The following is a 13528-nucleotide window of genomic DNA, read 5'->3' as shown; positions in this document are numbered from 1 at the left end:
GAAGGAGAGATGAATCCCCAACTGGGAGCAAAAGGCGCGCCAGAACCTGGACACAAACTGACTCCCCCGATCCGACACAATCTCCTTGGGCAAACCGTGCAACCGGAAGACCTCCCTGGCAAAAATCGTGGCCAACTCCTGTGCAGAGGGTAACTTCTTGAGAGGAACACAGTGACACATTTTGGAAAACCGATCCACAATCATGAGAATGACCGTATGGCCTCGGGATGCAGGGAGGTCCACAATGAAATCCATCCCCAGGTGTGACCATGGGCGCTCCCCGGTGGCTAAGGGTTGCAGAAGGCCCAACGGAAGGTGCCGAGGGGACTTACTCTGGGCACAAACGGAGCATGCCGCTACATATGCGGCGATGTCGGAACGTAGGGAAGGCCACCAGAACAGACGTGAAACAGCCCAGGACAGCTGATTCTTTCCAGGATGCCCCGCGGTCTTGGAGTTATGGTAGGTTCGCAACAACCGAGTGCGCAACTCCTCAGGCACAAAACATCTGCCGTTGGGTCTCCCAGAGGGAGCACCAGATTGAGCCGCCAAAATCTGCTCACCCAGGGGAGAGGTCAGGCTGGTGCGAATGGCAGCCAGGATCTGATTCGGAGGTATGACCGAAGTCGGAATCGACTCCTCCCTGGACAGGTCGGAGTACTGCCGTGATAAGGCATCAGCCCTGATGTTCTTGGAACCGGGTAGGTAGGAGACCACGTAATTAAAACGTGACAAGAACAGAGCCCATCTGGCCTGACGTGGTGTCAATCTCTTGGCCTCAGAGAGGTAGGTCAGATTCTTGTGGTCCGTCAGGATGAGGACCGGAACCACCGAACCCTCGAGCAAGTGCCTCCATTCTTTGAGAGCCTGCACGATGGCCAATAACTCCCTGTCACCAATCTGGTAGTTGCACTCCGCGGAAGACAGTTTCCGGGAGTAAAACCCACAAGGAAGCAGAGGACCCTCTGGTGTTCTACGCTGAGACAGAAGGGCGCCTACTCCCGTCTCAGACGCGTCCACCTCGAGGACAAAGGGCAACCCAGGGTTGGGATGCGACAGAATCGGAGCCGACACAAAGGCATACTTTAGAGCCTCAAAAGCTCGGATGGCCTCGGGCGGCCAGACCTGGGAATTACTGCCCTTCCTGGTCAGATCCGTGAGAGGCTTGGCTAGCATGGAAAAGTCCCTGATGAACTTCCGATAATAATTGGCGAAGCCCAAAAAGCGCTGCAGGGAGCGAAGACCACTGGGCTGGGGCCACTGTAAGACAGCCGAAACCTTCTCAGGATCCATGGAGAACCCCTCAGCGGAAATGATGTAACCTAAGAAGGTTACCTGGGATCGGTGAAATTCGCATTTCTCAAGCTTACCGAACAGCTTGTTCTCTCGTAACCGTTGCAACACTCGTTTGACATCCAGAATGTGGGTCTCCATGGACTCAGAATATACCAAGATGTCATCCAGGTAGACCACCACACACTGCTGCAACAGGTCACGGAAAACATCGTTGATGAATTCCTGAAAGACTGCGGGCGCATTGCACAGCCCAAAGGGCATAACCAAGGATTCATAATGACCGGTCCTGGTGTTAAACGCGGTCTTCCACTCATCGCCCGCCTTGATCCTTACGAGGTTATATGCCGCCCTCAGGTCGAGTTTGGTAAAGACCGTGGCCCCTTTAAGGCGATCGAACAGCTCGGAAATCAAGGGTATCGGGTAAGCGTTCTTGATCGTGATGCGATTGAGACCCCTGTAATCGATGCAAGGCCTCAACTCACCGCCCTTCTTTTTCACAAAGAAAAATCCAGCCCCTGCCGGGGACGAGGATTTGCGAATGTGTCCACGTGAAAGCGCCTCCCTCACGTACTCCTCCATGGCCTCATTCTCCGCTACCGACAGTGGATAGACTTTGCCACGAGGAGGAACGGCACCAGATTGTAACTCGATGGCACAATCGTATGGGCGGTGCGGAGGTAGGGCAACCGCGCGCACCTTATCGAATACATCCCGGTACTCCTCGTATTCAGGGGGCAACAGAGAGTCCGAGGAAGTACACAGCAACTTGACAGGCCCATGGATGCAACTAGCCCCACACTGCGGTGACCACGAGAGGATCTCGGCCGATCTCCAATCGAAAATCGGATTATGCTTCTGGAGCCAGGGGTACCCCAAGACCACCGAGTAGTGTGGAGACGAAATAACCTGGAAGCAGACCGACTCTCTGTGGACGGCACCAATGGCTAACCCCACTGGAAGGGTCTCATGAGTCACGTGTGGCGGCAGAAGGGGTCTGCCGTCTATCGCCTCAAGAGCCAGAGGAGAACCTCGAGCCTGCAGAGGAATGGAATTGGCGGCAGCGAACACACTATCAATGAACAAACCACCAGCACCAGAGTCCACCAACGCCTGGGTCGTCACCGAGCCCCCGACCCAGGAAAGGACAACAGTGATCAGTGGTTTGTCAACACGGGAAACCGGGGACGAGGAGACTCCACCCAAGATCTGCCCCCGACAGGATCTCAGGTGCGAGCGTTTCCCTGGACGGTTCGGACATGCCAACCGAAAATGCCCACCGAGACCACAGTACATGCATCGGCCCTCGCGTCTCCGGAGTACCCTCTTCCCCTCGGACAGGCGAGCAAACCCCAGCTGCATGGGTTCACCCCCAGACAAGTCATCCCCAGGAGGCGTGGGAGGAGAGGGAGGCACGGGTGGGACAACAAAGGTAGGCGCCAATCTGTTAGGAGGCCTCCGCAGACTCTCCTTAAAGGAAGGTCTCTCCCTGAGTCTGGTGTCAATCAAAATCAGGAAAGAAATAAGAGACTCGAGCTCCACTGGTAGGTCCTTAGCTGCAACCTCATCCTTCAAGGCATCCGAGAGACCATGAGAGAAAGCAGCGACCAGAGCCTCATTATTCCAGCCCACCTCTGCTGCCAGGGTACGAAACTCAATGGCGTATTCAGCTACGGATCGTGAACCCTGTCTGATGGACATAAGGAGCTTCGCAGCAGAGGCAGCACGAGCCGGCACATCGAATACCTTCCGAAGAGAAGCAACAAAACCGGAAAACTCGGCAACCACCGGATTGTTGTTCTCCCATAAAGGGCTGGCCCAGGCCAAGGCCTTGTCCGAGAGCAGCGAGATTAAGAAGCCCACCTTTGATCTCTCAGTAGGAAAGGCATGTGGCAGCAACTCGAAATAAATGCCCACCTGGTTAAGGAAACCTCGGCACTGAGTTGGCTCTCCCCCAAAGCGCTGTGGAAGGGGGGCAGAACCAGACATACCCCGAAACACCGCAGGCGCAACAACAGGTGTCGGGGTAGACTCTGGCGCAACAACCGGAGCGGCAGTAGGAGCAGACCCAGGAGCGACAACCGACCCATCGGCAACGGGAGCGAAATGAACCGTGCGTTCAAGCAGGGTTTGCAACGCCACGGCGAACTGACCCAACAGGTGATCCTGCTGATCAAGTCTGGCAACCAGCGTGGGTAGTGAGGATGGCCCTGCACCGTCAGAATTCGTGGCCTGTGGTACCGTGCGTTCAAGCAGGGTTTGCAACGCCACGGCGAACCGACCCAACAGGTGATCCTGCTGATCAAGTCTGGCAACCAGCGTGGGTAGCGAGGATGGCCCTGTACCGTCAGAATTCATGGCTTGGTCCTAATGTCACGGAACCATGAACCAGACGTACAACAACAGATAAGTGAAAATAAGAAAGCTTTATTGAAAAACAAGCTATAAAGCAAAAGTCCAAACGGATGGCGAAACCGATGCAGAGTCTTTGCGAAGCCAGGGGTCAGGAACCAACAGGGTAGTCAGACGAAGCCAGGATCAGGAACCAGCAGGGTAGTCAGACGAAGCCAGGATCAGGAACCAGCAGGGTAGTCAGACGAAGCCAGGAACAGGAACCAGAAGTGCAGCAGTCTTAGTAGCATGTGAACACAGGAGGACCAAGCAGGGAACTGAAGCCACAGACCTCCTATATATATGAGCTAGGTATCCAGCTCCTCCCAGTGGGAAGGAGGAGCCGCAGGGTGGGAGGCTACAAGAAACCCAGAAACCAAGATGGCCGCCAGCACATGTCAAACGAAGGAGAACAGCAAGAAGGTAAGACCATGACAGTGTCGGCTTGTATAGGCTCCAAAAATTAGCCCACATGGGTTTAACTGACAGCAAAGAACGTAGTGTATTTAATGGCTAGAGGTCCATTAGGCATTCCCAGTATACAGAAGTAAGTGTCGGCCTGTATAGGCCCCAAAAATTAGCTCACATTGGTTTAACTGACAGCAAAGAACGTAGTGTATTTGATGGGTAGAGGTACATTAGGCATTCACAGTATACAGAAGTAAGTGTCGGCCTGTATAGGCCCCAAAAATTTGCCACATGGGTTTAACTGACAGCAACGAACGTAGTGTATTTGATGGCTAGAGGTACATTAGGCATTCACAGTATACAGAATTGTCGGCCTGTATAGGCCCCAAAAATTTGCCCACATGGGTTTAACTGACAGCAAAGAACGTAGTGTATTTGATGGCTAGTGGTACATTAGGTATTCACAGTATACAGAAGTAAGTGTCGGCCTGTATAGGCTCCAAAAATTAGCCCACATGGTTTTAACTGACAGCAAAGAACGTAGTGTATTTGATTTCTAGAGGTACATTAGGCATTCACAGTATACAGAAGTAAGTGGCGGCCTGTATAGGCCCCAAAAATTTGCCCACATGGGTTTAACTGACAGCAAAGAACGTAGTGTATTTGATGGGTAGAGGTACATTAGGCATTCACACAGTGTACAGAAGTAAGTGTCAGCCTGTATAGGCTGCAAAAATTAGCTCACATGGGTTTAACTGACAGCAAAGAACGTAGTGTATTTGATGGCTAGAGGTACATTAGGCATTCACAGTATACAGAAGTAAGTGTCGGCCTGTATAGGCCCCAAAAATTTGCCCACATGGGTTTAACTGACAGCAAAGAACGTAGTGTATTTGATGGGTAGAGGTACATTAGGCATTCACACAGTGTACAGAAGTAAGTGTCAGCCTGTATAGGCTGCAAAAATTAGCTCACATGGGTTTAACTGACAGCAAAGAACGTAGTGTATTTGATGGCTAGAGGTACATTAGGCATTCACAGTATACAGTAGTAAGTGTCGGCCTGTATAGGCCACAAAAATTAGCCATTCAATGGACATGAAATGCCTTTTATGCCGCTGTATTTAGCGAAGACAAGGACCAGGAATTGTTGTGGGTGGATGGCGGTCTGGCAGATATTTGTGGCCTGTTATGAGAAATTTTAATGAAACATGGTCTACTGGTCACATGTGTTGAATTCCTCAGAGATCCATGCCTCATGCATATTTATAAATGTGAGGTAGTCTACACTTTCATGAGCTAGGCGAGTGCGCTTATCGGTCACAATCCCCCCTGCTGCGCTGAACATCCTTTCGGACAGGACACTGGATGGGGGGCAAGCCAACAGTTCCATTGCAAATTGTGCAAGCTCTGGCCAGAGGTCAAGCCTGCCCACCCAGTAGTCCAGGGGTTCATCACTCCTCAGAGCGTCCACATCGGCCGTTAACCCGATGTAGTCGGACACCTGTCGGACACCTTTTTTTATGTTCCAACATTTGAGCCACAGAAGCCTGCCTTTTTCCAGAACAACGTGACAACAGCATCATGGAAGGTGGAGTGTTGGACAACTGTGAGGAGACAGGAGAATAGGAGAAGGAGAAGGGGCTGGGCGGTGAGAGCCTGGAGTGTGGCTTTGTGGGTTCTGACGATGTTGCTCCCACTGGGCTCGGTGATGGGATTTCAGGTGCCTTCTTAAGGCGGTTGCCCCTAGGTGAGTGTTGGGCTTACTGCGACTTATGCGTTGACTGCAAAGGCTGCAGATGGCAACACTTGTTGTCAGCAACGGACACATTAAAAAAAGCCCACACTGCGGAGCCATGTGCCGGCGTCCTGGGAGCGCCAGATGTGACTGTACATAGTGGATGGCTCGCTCCTGATACATTTGCAGTCTGCTTTGTACCTCTTGTGCAATGCAAGTTCTGCCTGCCTCTCCTCCCTATCTGCCGGTCCATCAGTTCGCCAGTTCTACAAATAATTGGCCAGTAACTGTTGTCACTGTGAGTAGCACAGTTAACACAGCAAAAGAGGCCAAATTTTTGCAGGACTAAAATACAATCTTAGAAAAGTATACTGTTAAATAACACCTCACTTCAATCTGTGGTATTGGAGGGGCACAGGTTTATCACACCAGTTCTACAAATAATTGGCCAGTAACTGTTGTCACTGTGTATAGCAGTTAACACAGCAAAAGAGGCCAAATTTTTGCAGGACTAAAATACAATCTTAGAAAATGATACTGTTAAATAACACCCCACTTCAATTTGTGGTATTGGGGGGCCACTGGTCTATCACACCAGTTGTTCAAAAAATTGGCCAGTGAGTTTGGCACTGTGTGCACCAGACTTAACACAGCAAAAGAGGCAATATTGTTGCAGGACACAAATACACTTGTAAAAGTATACTCGGATAACACCCCGCTTCAATCTGTGGTATTGGGGGGCCACAGGTTTATTACAACAGTTCTACAAATAATTGGCCAGTAACTGTTGTCACTGATTGTAGCACAGTTAACACAGCAACAGAAGCCACATTTTTGCAGGACTAAAATACAATCTTAGAAAATTATACTGTTAAATAACACCCCACTTCAATATGTGGTATTGGGGGTACACTGGTCTATCACACCAGTTGTTCAAAAAATTGGCCAGTGAGTTTTGCACTGTGTGTACCAGACTTAACACAGCAAAAGAGACAATATTGTTGCAGGACACAAATACACTTGTAAAGGTTTACTCAGATAATACCCCACTTCAATATGTGGTATTGGGGGGCCATTGGTGTATCACACCAGTTCAAAAAACTTAGCCAGTGAGTTTGGCACTGTGTGTACCAGACTTAACAAAGCAAAAGAGGCAATATTGTTGCAGGACACAAATGCACTTGTAAAGGTTTACTCAGATACCACCCCACTTCAATATGTGGTATTGGGGGGCCATTGGTGTACCTGTCACAATGCTGCACAGTGCACAATAATACTACTAATCCACTATAATATGCTTTCTACAAAGTATATTATACTGTGGATTACCCCCCTCCCCTTTTTAGTGCACTGCACAGCAATACCAAAAAATTTGCAGCCCTTTAAATGACTTTTGTGGACATTAACAGAGCGATTTGTGTCACTGCAGATGCCAATCTCTAACTGCCCCTAAAGCACAGACTGAATACCTGACCCTATACTGAAGAGACTGTTATATACAATTTTCGTATTGTGTGTACAGAACTTTCTACAGACGATTCAGAATTTTCGTACAATTTTCATATAGTGTGTACTAGGGATCGACCGATTATCGGCAAAGCCGATATATCGTGAGCCGATCTGCACTTTCCCCGATATATCGGAATCGAACACCAAGGTGGCTAATATTAACGATATTCTGGGAAAGTGCATGTACCGGAGTGATGCCTGCAGTTAGAGGCATTACCTCGCTACCGGCGTCCATAGCTGATGGTCGGCTGTCTTGTAATGCCGCTCGGCTGTCATTACAAGGAGCGGGAGGGGACGCCCCCCCCCCCTCCCGCCGCCTTCCGCGGCTCGCCCAGGTCTCCCGTCCCACCATCACTTCCGGGTACTCTGTGCCAGATTCAAAAAAATGACAGCATTCTAAACAGCCAAACTTGGTGTTTTGAATGCTTTTAAGTGCAGAGGAGGGGTTTGGGGTATTTTAGACCCCCAGATCCCTCCACAAGAGTACCTGTCAAGTGCTAACAATAAAAAATAAAAAAAAAATTTAAATTTAAGAAAACATCGGCCAATATCGGCCAATCCCGAAATTCATTGGCCAAAATATTGGTATCGGCAATGAAAAACCGATATTGGTTGATCACTAGCGTGTACAGAACTTTCTACAGACGAATCAGAATGTTCGTACGATTTTCTTATAGTGTGTGCGGAAACTTTCTACAGACGAATCAGAATGTTCGTACAATTTTCGTATAGTGTGTACAGAACTTTCTACAGACGATTCAGAATTTTCGTACAATTTTCGTATAGTGTGCACAGAACTTTCTACAGACGATTCAGAATTTTCATACAATTTTCGTATAGTGTGTACAGAACTTTCTACAGACGATTCAGAATTTTTGTACAATTTTCGTATGATATGTACAGAACTTTCTACAGACAATTTATAATTTTCGTACAATTTTCGTATAGTGCAGGCATGTCCAACCTGCGGCCCGGAACCGCAGTCAATGCGGCCCACTGCCACCTGACAATTATTATTTTTTTGCTGGGGAGGAAGGAAGTCGAGTCAGGGGTCAAGGCCACAGTGGCTTCCAACTAACTGTAGGCAGAGGCTGCCTCGGAGCCTCTGTCAATGATAGACAGCACATTGGTGACTACTATCATAGGAGCCAGTCCAGGAGGCAGGACTTCGTACGACAGCGGTCGCCAGGTAAGTGGGAGATCCCCGCTCTGTGTAATCCAGCGGCTCTCCTCTCTCTTCATTGCAGACTGCATTGGATGGGCACACACTGGTGAGGCTACATTGGATGGACACTGATCAGGCTGCATTGGATAGGCTTGCACTTGTGAGGCTACATTGGATGGGTACTGATCAGGCTGCATTGGATGGGCATGCACTGGTGAAGCTGCCTTGGATGGGCATGCACTAGTGAAGCTGCATTGGATAGGCATGCACTGGTGAGGCTGCATTGGATGGGCACTACTGAGGCTGCATTGGATAGGAACTGATCAGGCTGCATTGGATGGGCACTGGTGGGGCTGCATTGGATGGGCACTGATCAGGCTGCATTGGATGGGCACGCACTAGGCTGCAAGTGCCGTGCGATCTCCCTCTCCCGGCTGCTACGGGAGACTTAGGATTTCTGCAGTCAGTGACAGAGCCACTGCTTCCTGTATAGTTCCAGCTCTGTCACAGGCGGAGTGATATGAAATGCACCCCTCCTCCGCCTGTGACAGGAGCCATACAGAAAGTAGCAGCTCTGCTCTCTACTGCAGCCGCTGCTTCCTCCAGCAGTACCCAACGTCATGACCAGCAATACCCGCACCAGCAGTACCCGCCAGCAGTAACTGCCAACAGTCTGCAAAATAAGTGGAAAAGGTATGTGCATTAGCGTGGGAAAATTGTTGCACTATGTTTTTTAATAACTAGTTGTTCTTTGTCATAATGTCATGTCCTTGTTCATACATGTATGAATAGGGACATTACATTGTCTGGCTGCCTAAGTCATATGTGCCAGGGGTTGCAACTAGCCCCCCCGCACATAACTGTAAATATCCCAGCATGTGCAGTGTATCTGACTCTTCCCACCATGACCACTTCAAATCACTGAAGTGGTCATGGTGGTTAGAGTGTTCCTTTAATATCTCTCAGAAGAAGTAATCCTCTGTATACTGATTCCATTTCATCATCCTCTAGTTGTGTTAAATTAGTGCGGGGGGGGGGGGGGGGGCACGGGAAGGGCGTGGCGGCGTTTTATTACTTATATACCTTAAGTATAGTATATGTCTGATACGCGGCCCGAGAAAATTTCTCTACACTCAATGTGGCCCAGAGAAGCCAAAAGGTTGGACACCCATGGTATAGTGTGTAACAGGGATAGACCGACTATCGGCAAAGCCGATATATCGGGGGCCGATATGCACTTTCCCCGATATATCGGATTCGTCCACCAAGGTGGCCAATATTGCAGATATTTTGGAAAGTGCTGTACCGGAGTGAAGCCTGCAGCTAGAGGCATCACCCTGGTACTAGCGTCCATAGCGACGGTCGGCTGTCTTGTAATGACAACCAATGCGGCTGAGAAGCTGCTCGGCTGTCATTACAAGGAACGGGAGGGGACATCCCCCCTCCCCCCACTCCCGCCGCCTTCCGCGGCTCGCCCGGGTCTCCCGTCCCACCATCACTTCCGGGTACTCGGTGCCAGATTTAAAAAAATGACAGCATTCAAAACATCCAAAATTGGCGTTTTGAATGCTTTTAAGTGCAGAGGAGGGGTTTGGGGTCCTTTAGACCCCCAGATCCCTCCATAAGAGTACCTGTCAAGTGCTAACAATAAAAAATAATAAAAAATTTTAAATGTAAGAAAATATAGGCCAATACCGATATTCATTGGCCAAAATATCGGTATCGGCAACAAAAAAACGATATTGGTCGATCACTAGTGTGTACAGAACTTTCTACAGACGAATCAGAATGTTTGTACAATTTTCGTATAGTGTGTACAGAACTTTCTACTGACGAATCAGAATTTTCATGCAATTTTGTAGTGTGTACAGACAGAACTTTCTACTGACGAATCAGAAGTTTTGTTCAATTTTCGTATAGTGTGTACAGAACTTTCTACTGACAAATCAGAATTTTCATGCAATTTTTGTAGTGTGTACAGAACTTTCTACAGACGAATCAGAATGTTCGTACAATTTTCGTATAGTGTGTACAGAACTTTCTACTGACGAATCAGAAGTTTTGTACAATTTTCGTATAGTGTGTACTAGGGATTGACCAATTATCGGTAAAAGCCAATATATCGGGGGGGGGGGGGGGGCATATGCACTTTCCCTGATATATCGGGATCAGCCACCAAGGTGGCCAATATTACCGATATTTAGGGAAAGTGTTTGTACTGGAGTGAATACTTTTAAGTGCAGAGGAGGGGTTTGGGGTCTTTTAGACCCTCAGATCCCATAAGAGTACCTGTCAAGTGCTAAAAGTAAAAAATATATATTTTTTTAAATATACGAAAATATCGGCCAATATTGGCCGATACCAATATTCATTGGCCAAAATATCGGTATCGGCAACGAAAAACCAATATCAGAATGTTCGTACAATTTTCGTATAGTGTGTACAGAACTTTCTACAGACGATTCAGAATTTTCATACAATTTTCGCATAATATGTACAGAACTTTCTACAGATGATTCAGAATGTTCGTACAATTTTCATATAGTGTGTACAGAACTTTCTACAGACGAATCAGAATTTTCATGCAATTTTTGTATAGTGTGTACAGTACTTTCTACAGACGAATCAGAAGTTTTGTACAATTTTCGTATAATGTGTACAGAACTTTCTACTGCTGAATCAGAAGTTTCGTACAATTTTCGTATAGTATGTACAGAACTTTCTACTGACAAATCAGACGTTTCGTACAATTTTCATATAGTGTGTACTAGGAATCTACAGATTATCGGCAAAGCCCATATATCTGGGGGGGGGGGGGCATATGCACTTTCCCTGATATATCAGAATCAGCCACCAAGGTGGCCAATATTACCGATATTTCGAGAAAGTGTTTGTACCGGAGTGAATGCTTTTAAGTGCAGAGGAGTGGTTTGGGGTCTTTTAGACCCTCAGATCCCTCCATAAGAGTACCTGTCAAGTGCTAAAAGTAAAAAATATATATTTTTTATAAATGTACGAAAATATCGGCCAATATTGGCCGATCCTGATGTTCATTGGCCAAAATATTGGTATCGGCAAGGAAAAAACGATATTGGTTGATCACTAGTGTGTACAAAACTTTCTACAGATGAATCAGAATGTTTGTACAATTTTCGTATACTGTGTACAGAACTTTCTACTGACGAATCAAAAGTTTCGTACAATTTTCGTATAGTGTGTACTAGGGATTGACCGATTATCGGCAAAGCCAATATATCGGGGGGGGGGGGCCATATGCACTTTCCCTGATATATCGGAATCATCCACCAAGGTGGCCAATATTACCGATATTTCGAGAAAGTGTTTGTACCGGAGTGCATGCTTTTAAGTGCAGAGGAGGGGTTTGGGGTCTTTTAGACCCTCAGATCCCTCCATAAGAGTACCTGTCAAGTGCTAAAAGTAAAAAATATATATATATTTTAAATGTACGAAAATATTGGCCGATACCGATATTCATTGGCCAAAATATCGGTATCAGCAATGAAAAAACGATATTGGTTGATCACTAGTGTGTACAGAACTTTCTACTGACGAATCAGAATGTTTGTACAATTTTCGTATAGTGTGTACAGAACTTTCTACTGACGAATCAAGTTTCGTACAATTTTCGTATAGTGTGTACTAGGGATCGACCGATTATCGGCAAAGCCGATATATCGGGGGGGGGGCCATATGCACTTTCCCTGATATATCGGAATCAGCCACCAAGGTGGCCAATATTACCGATATTTCGAGAAAGTGTTTGTACTGGAGTGAATGCTTTTAAGTGCAGAGGAGGGGTTTGGGGTCTTTTAGACCCTCAGATCCCTCCATAAGAGTACCTGTCAAGTGCTAATAATAAAAAATATATATATTTTTTAAATGTACGAAAATATCGGCCAATATTGGCCGATACCGATATTCATTGGCCAAAATAGCGGTATCGGCAACAAAAAAACGATATTGGTCGATCACTAGTGTGTACAGAACTTTCTACAGACGAATCAGAATTTTTGTACAATTTTCGTATAGTGTGTACAGAACTTTCTACTGACGAATCAAAAGTTTCGTACAATTTTCGTATAGTGTGTACTAGGGATCGACCGATTATCGGCAAAGCCCTCAGATCCCTCCATAAGAGTACCTGTCAAGTGCTAAAAGTAAAAAATATATATATATTTTAAATGTACGAAAATATTGGCCAATATTGGCCGATACCGATATTCATTGGCCAAAATATCGGTATCGGCAACGAAAAACCGATATTGGTTGATCACTAGTGTGTACAGAACTTTCTACAGACGAATCAGAATTTTTGTACAATTTTCGTATAGTGTGTACAGAACTTTCTACTGACGAATCAGAATTTTTGTACAATTTTCGTATGGTGTGTACAGAACTTTCTACTGACGAATCAGAATTTTCGTACAATTTTCGTATAGTGTGTACAGAACTTTCTACAGACGAATCAGAATTTTCGTACAATTTTCGTATAGTGTGTACAGAACTTTCTACAGACGAATCAGAATTTTCGTACAATTTTCGTATAGTGTGTACAGAACTTTCTACAGACGAATCAGAGTTTTTGTATGAAAATTCTCGAAGGGACAAACTCCAAAAAAATTTTCGTATGGGAAAAAATGAATGATTTTCGTTTAATGTATACCGTTTTTGTACGATTTCTGTACAAGAAAAATCAGAAAAGAAAGACTGCTCAGAAACAATGAACAACAAAAAAAGCCTTTGTCGTAGGAGAATTTTCGTACCAATTTCCGTTCATCGGTTTCCGATTTGCTGTGAAAACAACGATTGTCCGATTTTCTTATAGTGTGTGATTTTTAAAATAGGTTTATTTTGGAATTTGACCCATGTATGGCCGGCTTTTTGTAATCTTCAGACCTAAAATGATTTTGAATTTATATATTATAATTTTATATAATTTATATAATAATACAATATGTGTGGGGGGAAAAAAGGAGCATAACCGCCTCTGGCAGCGAAAGGGTT

Source organism: Pelophylax lessonae, assembly GCF_965119305.1.
Source record: "Pelophylax lessonae genome assembly, chromosome: 7".
Taxonomy (NCBI): domain Eukaryota; kingdom Metazoa; phylum Chordata; class Amphibia; order Anura; family Ranidae; genus Pelophylax; species Pelophylax lessonae.
Note: the sequence above shows the minus strand (reverse complement) of the source record.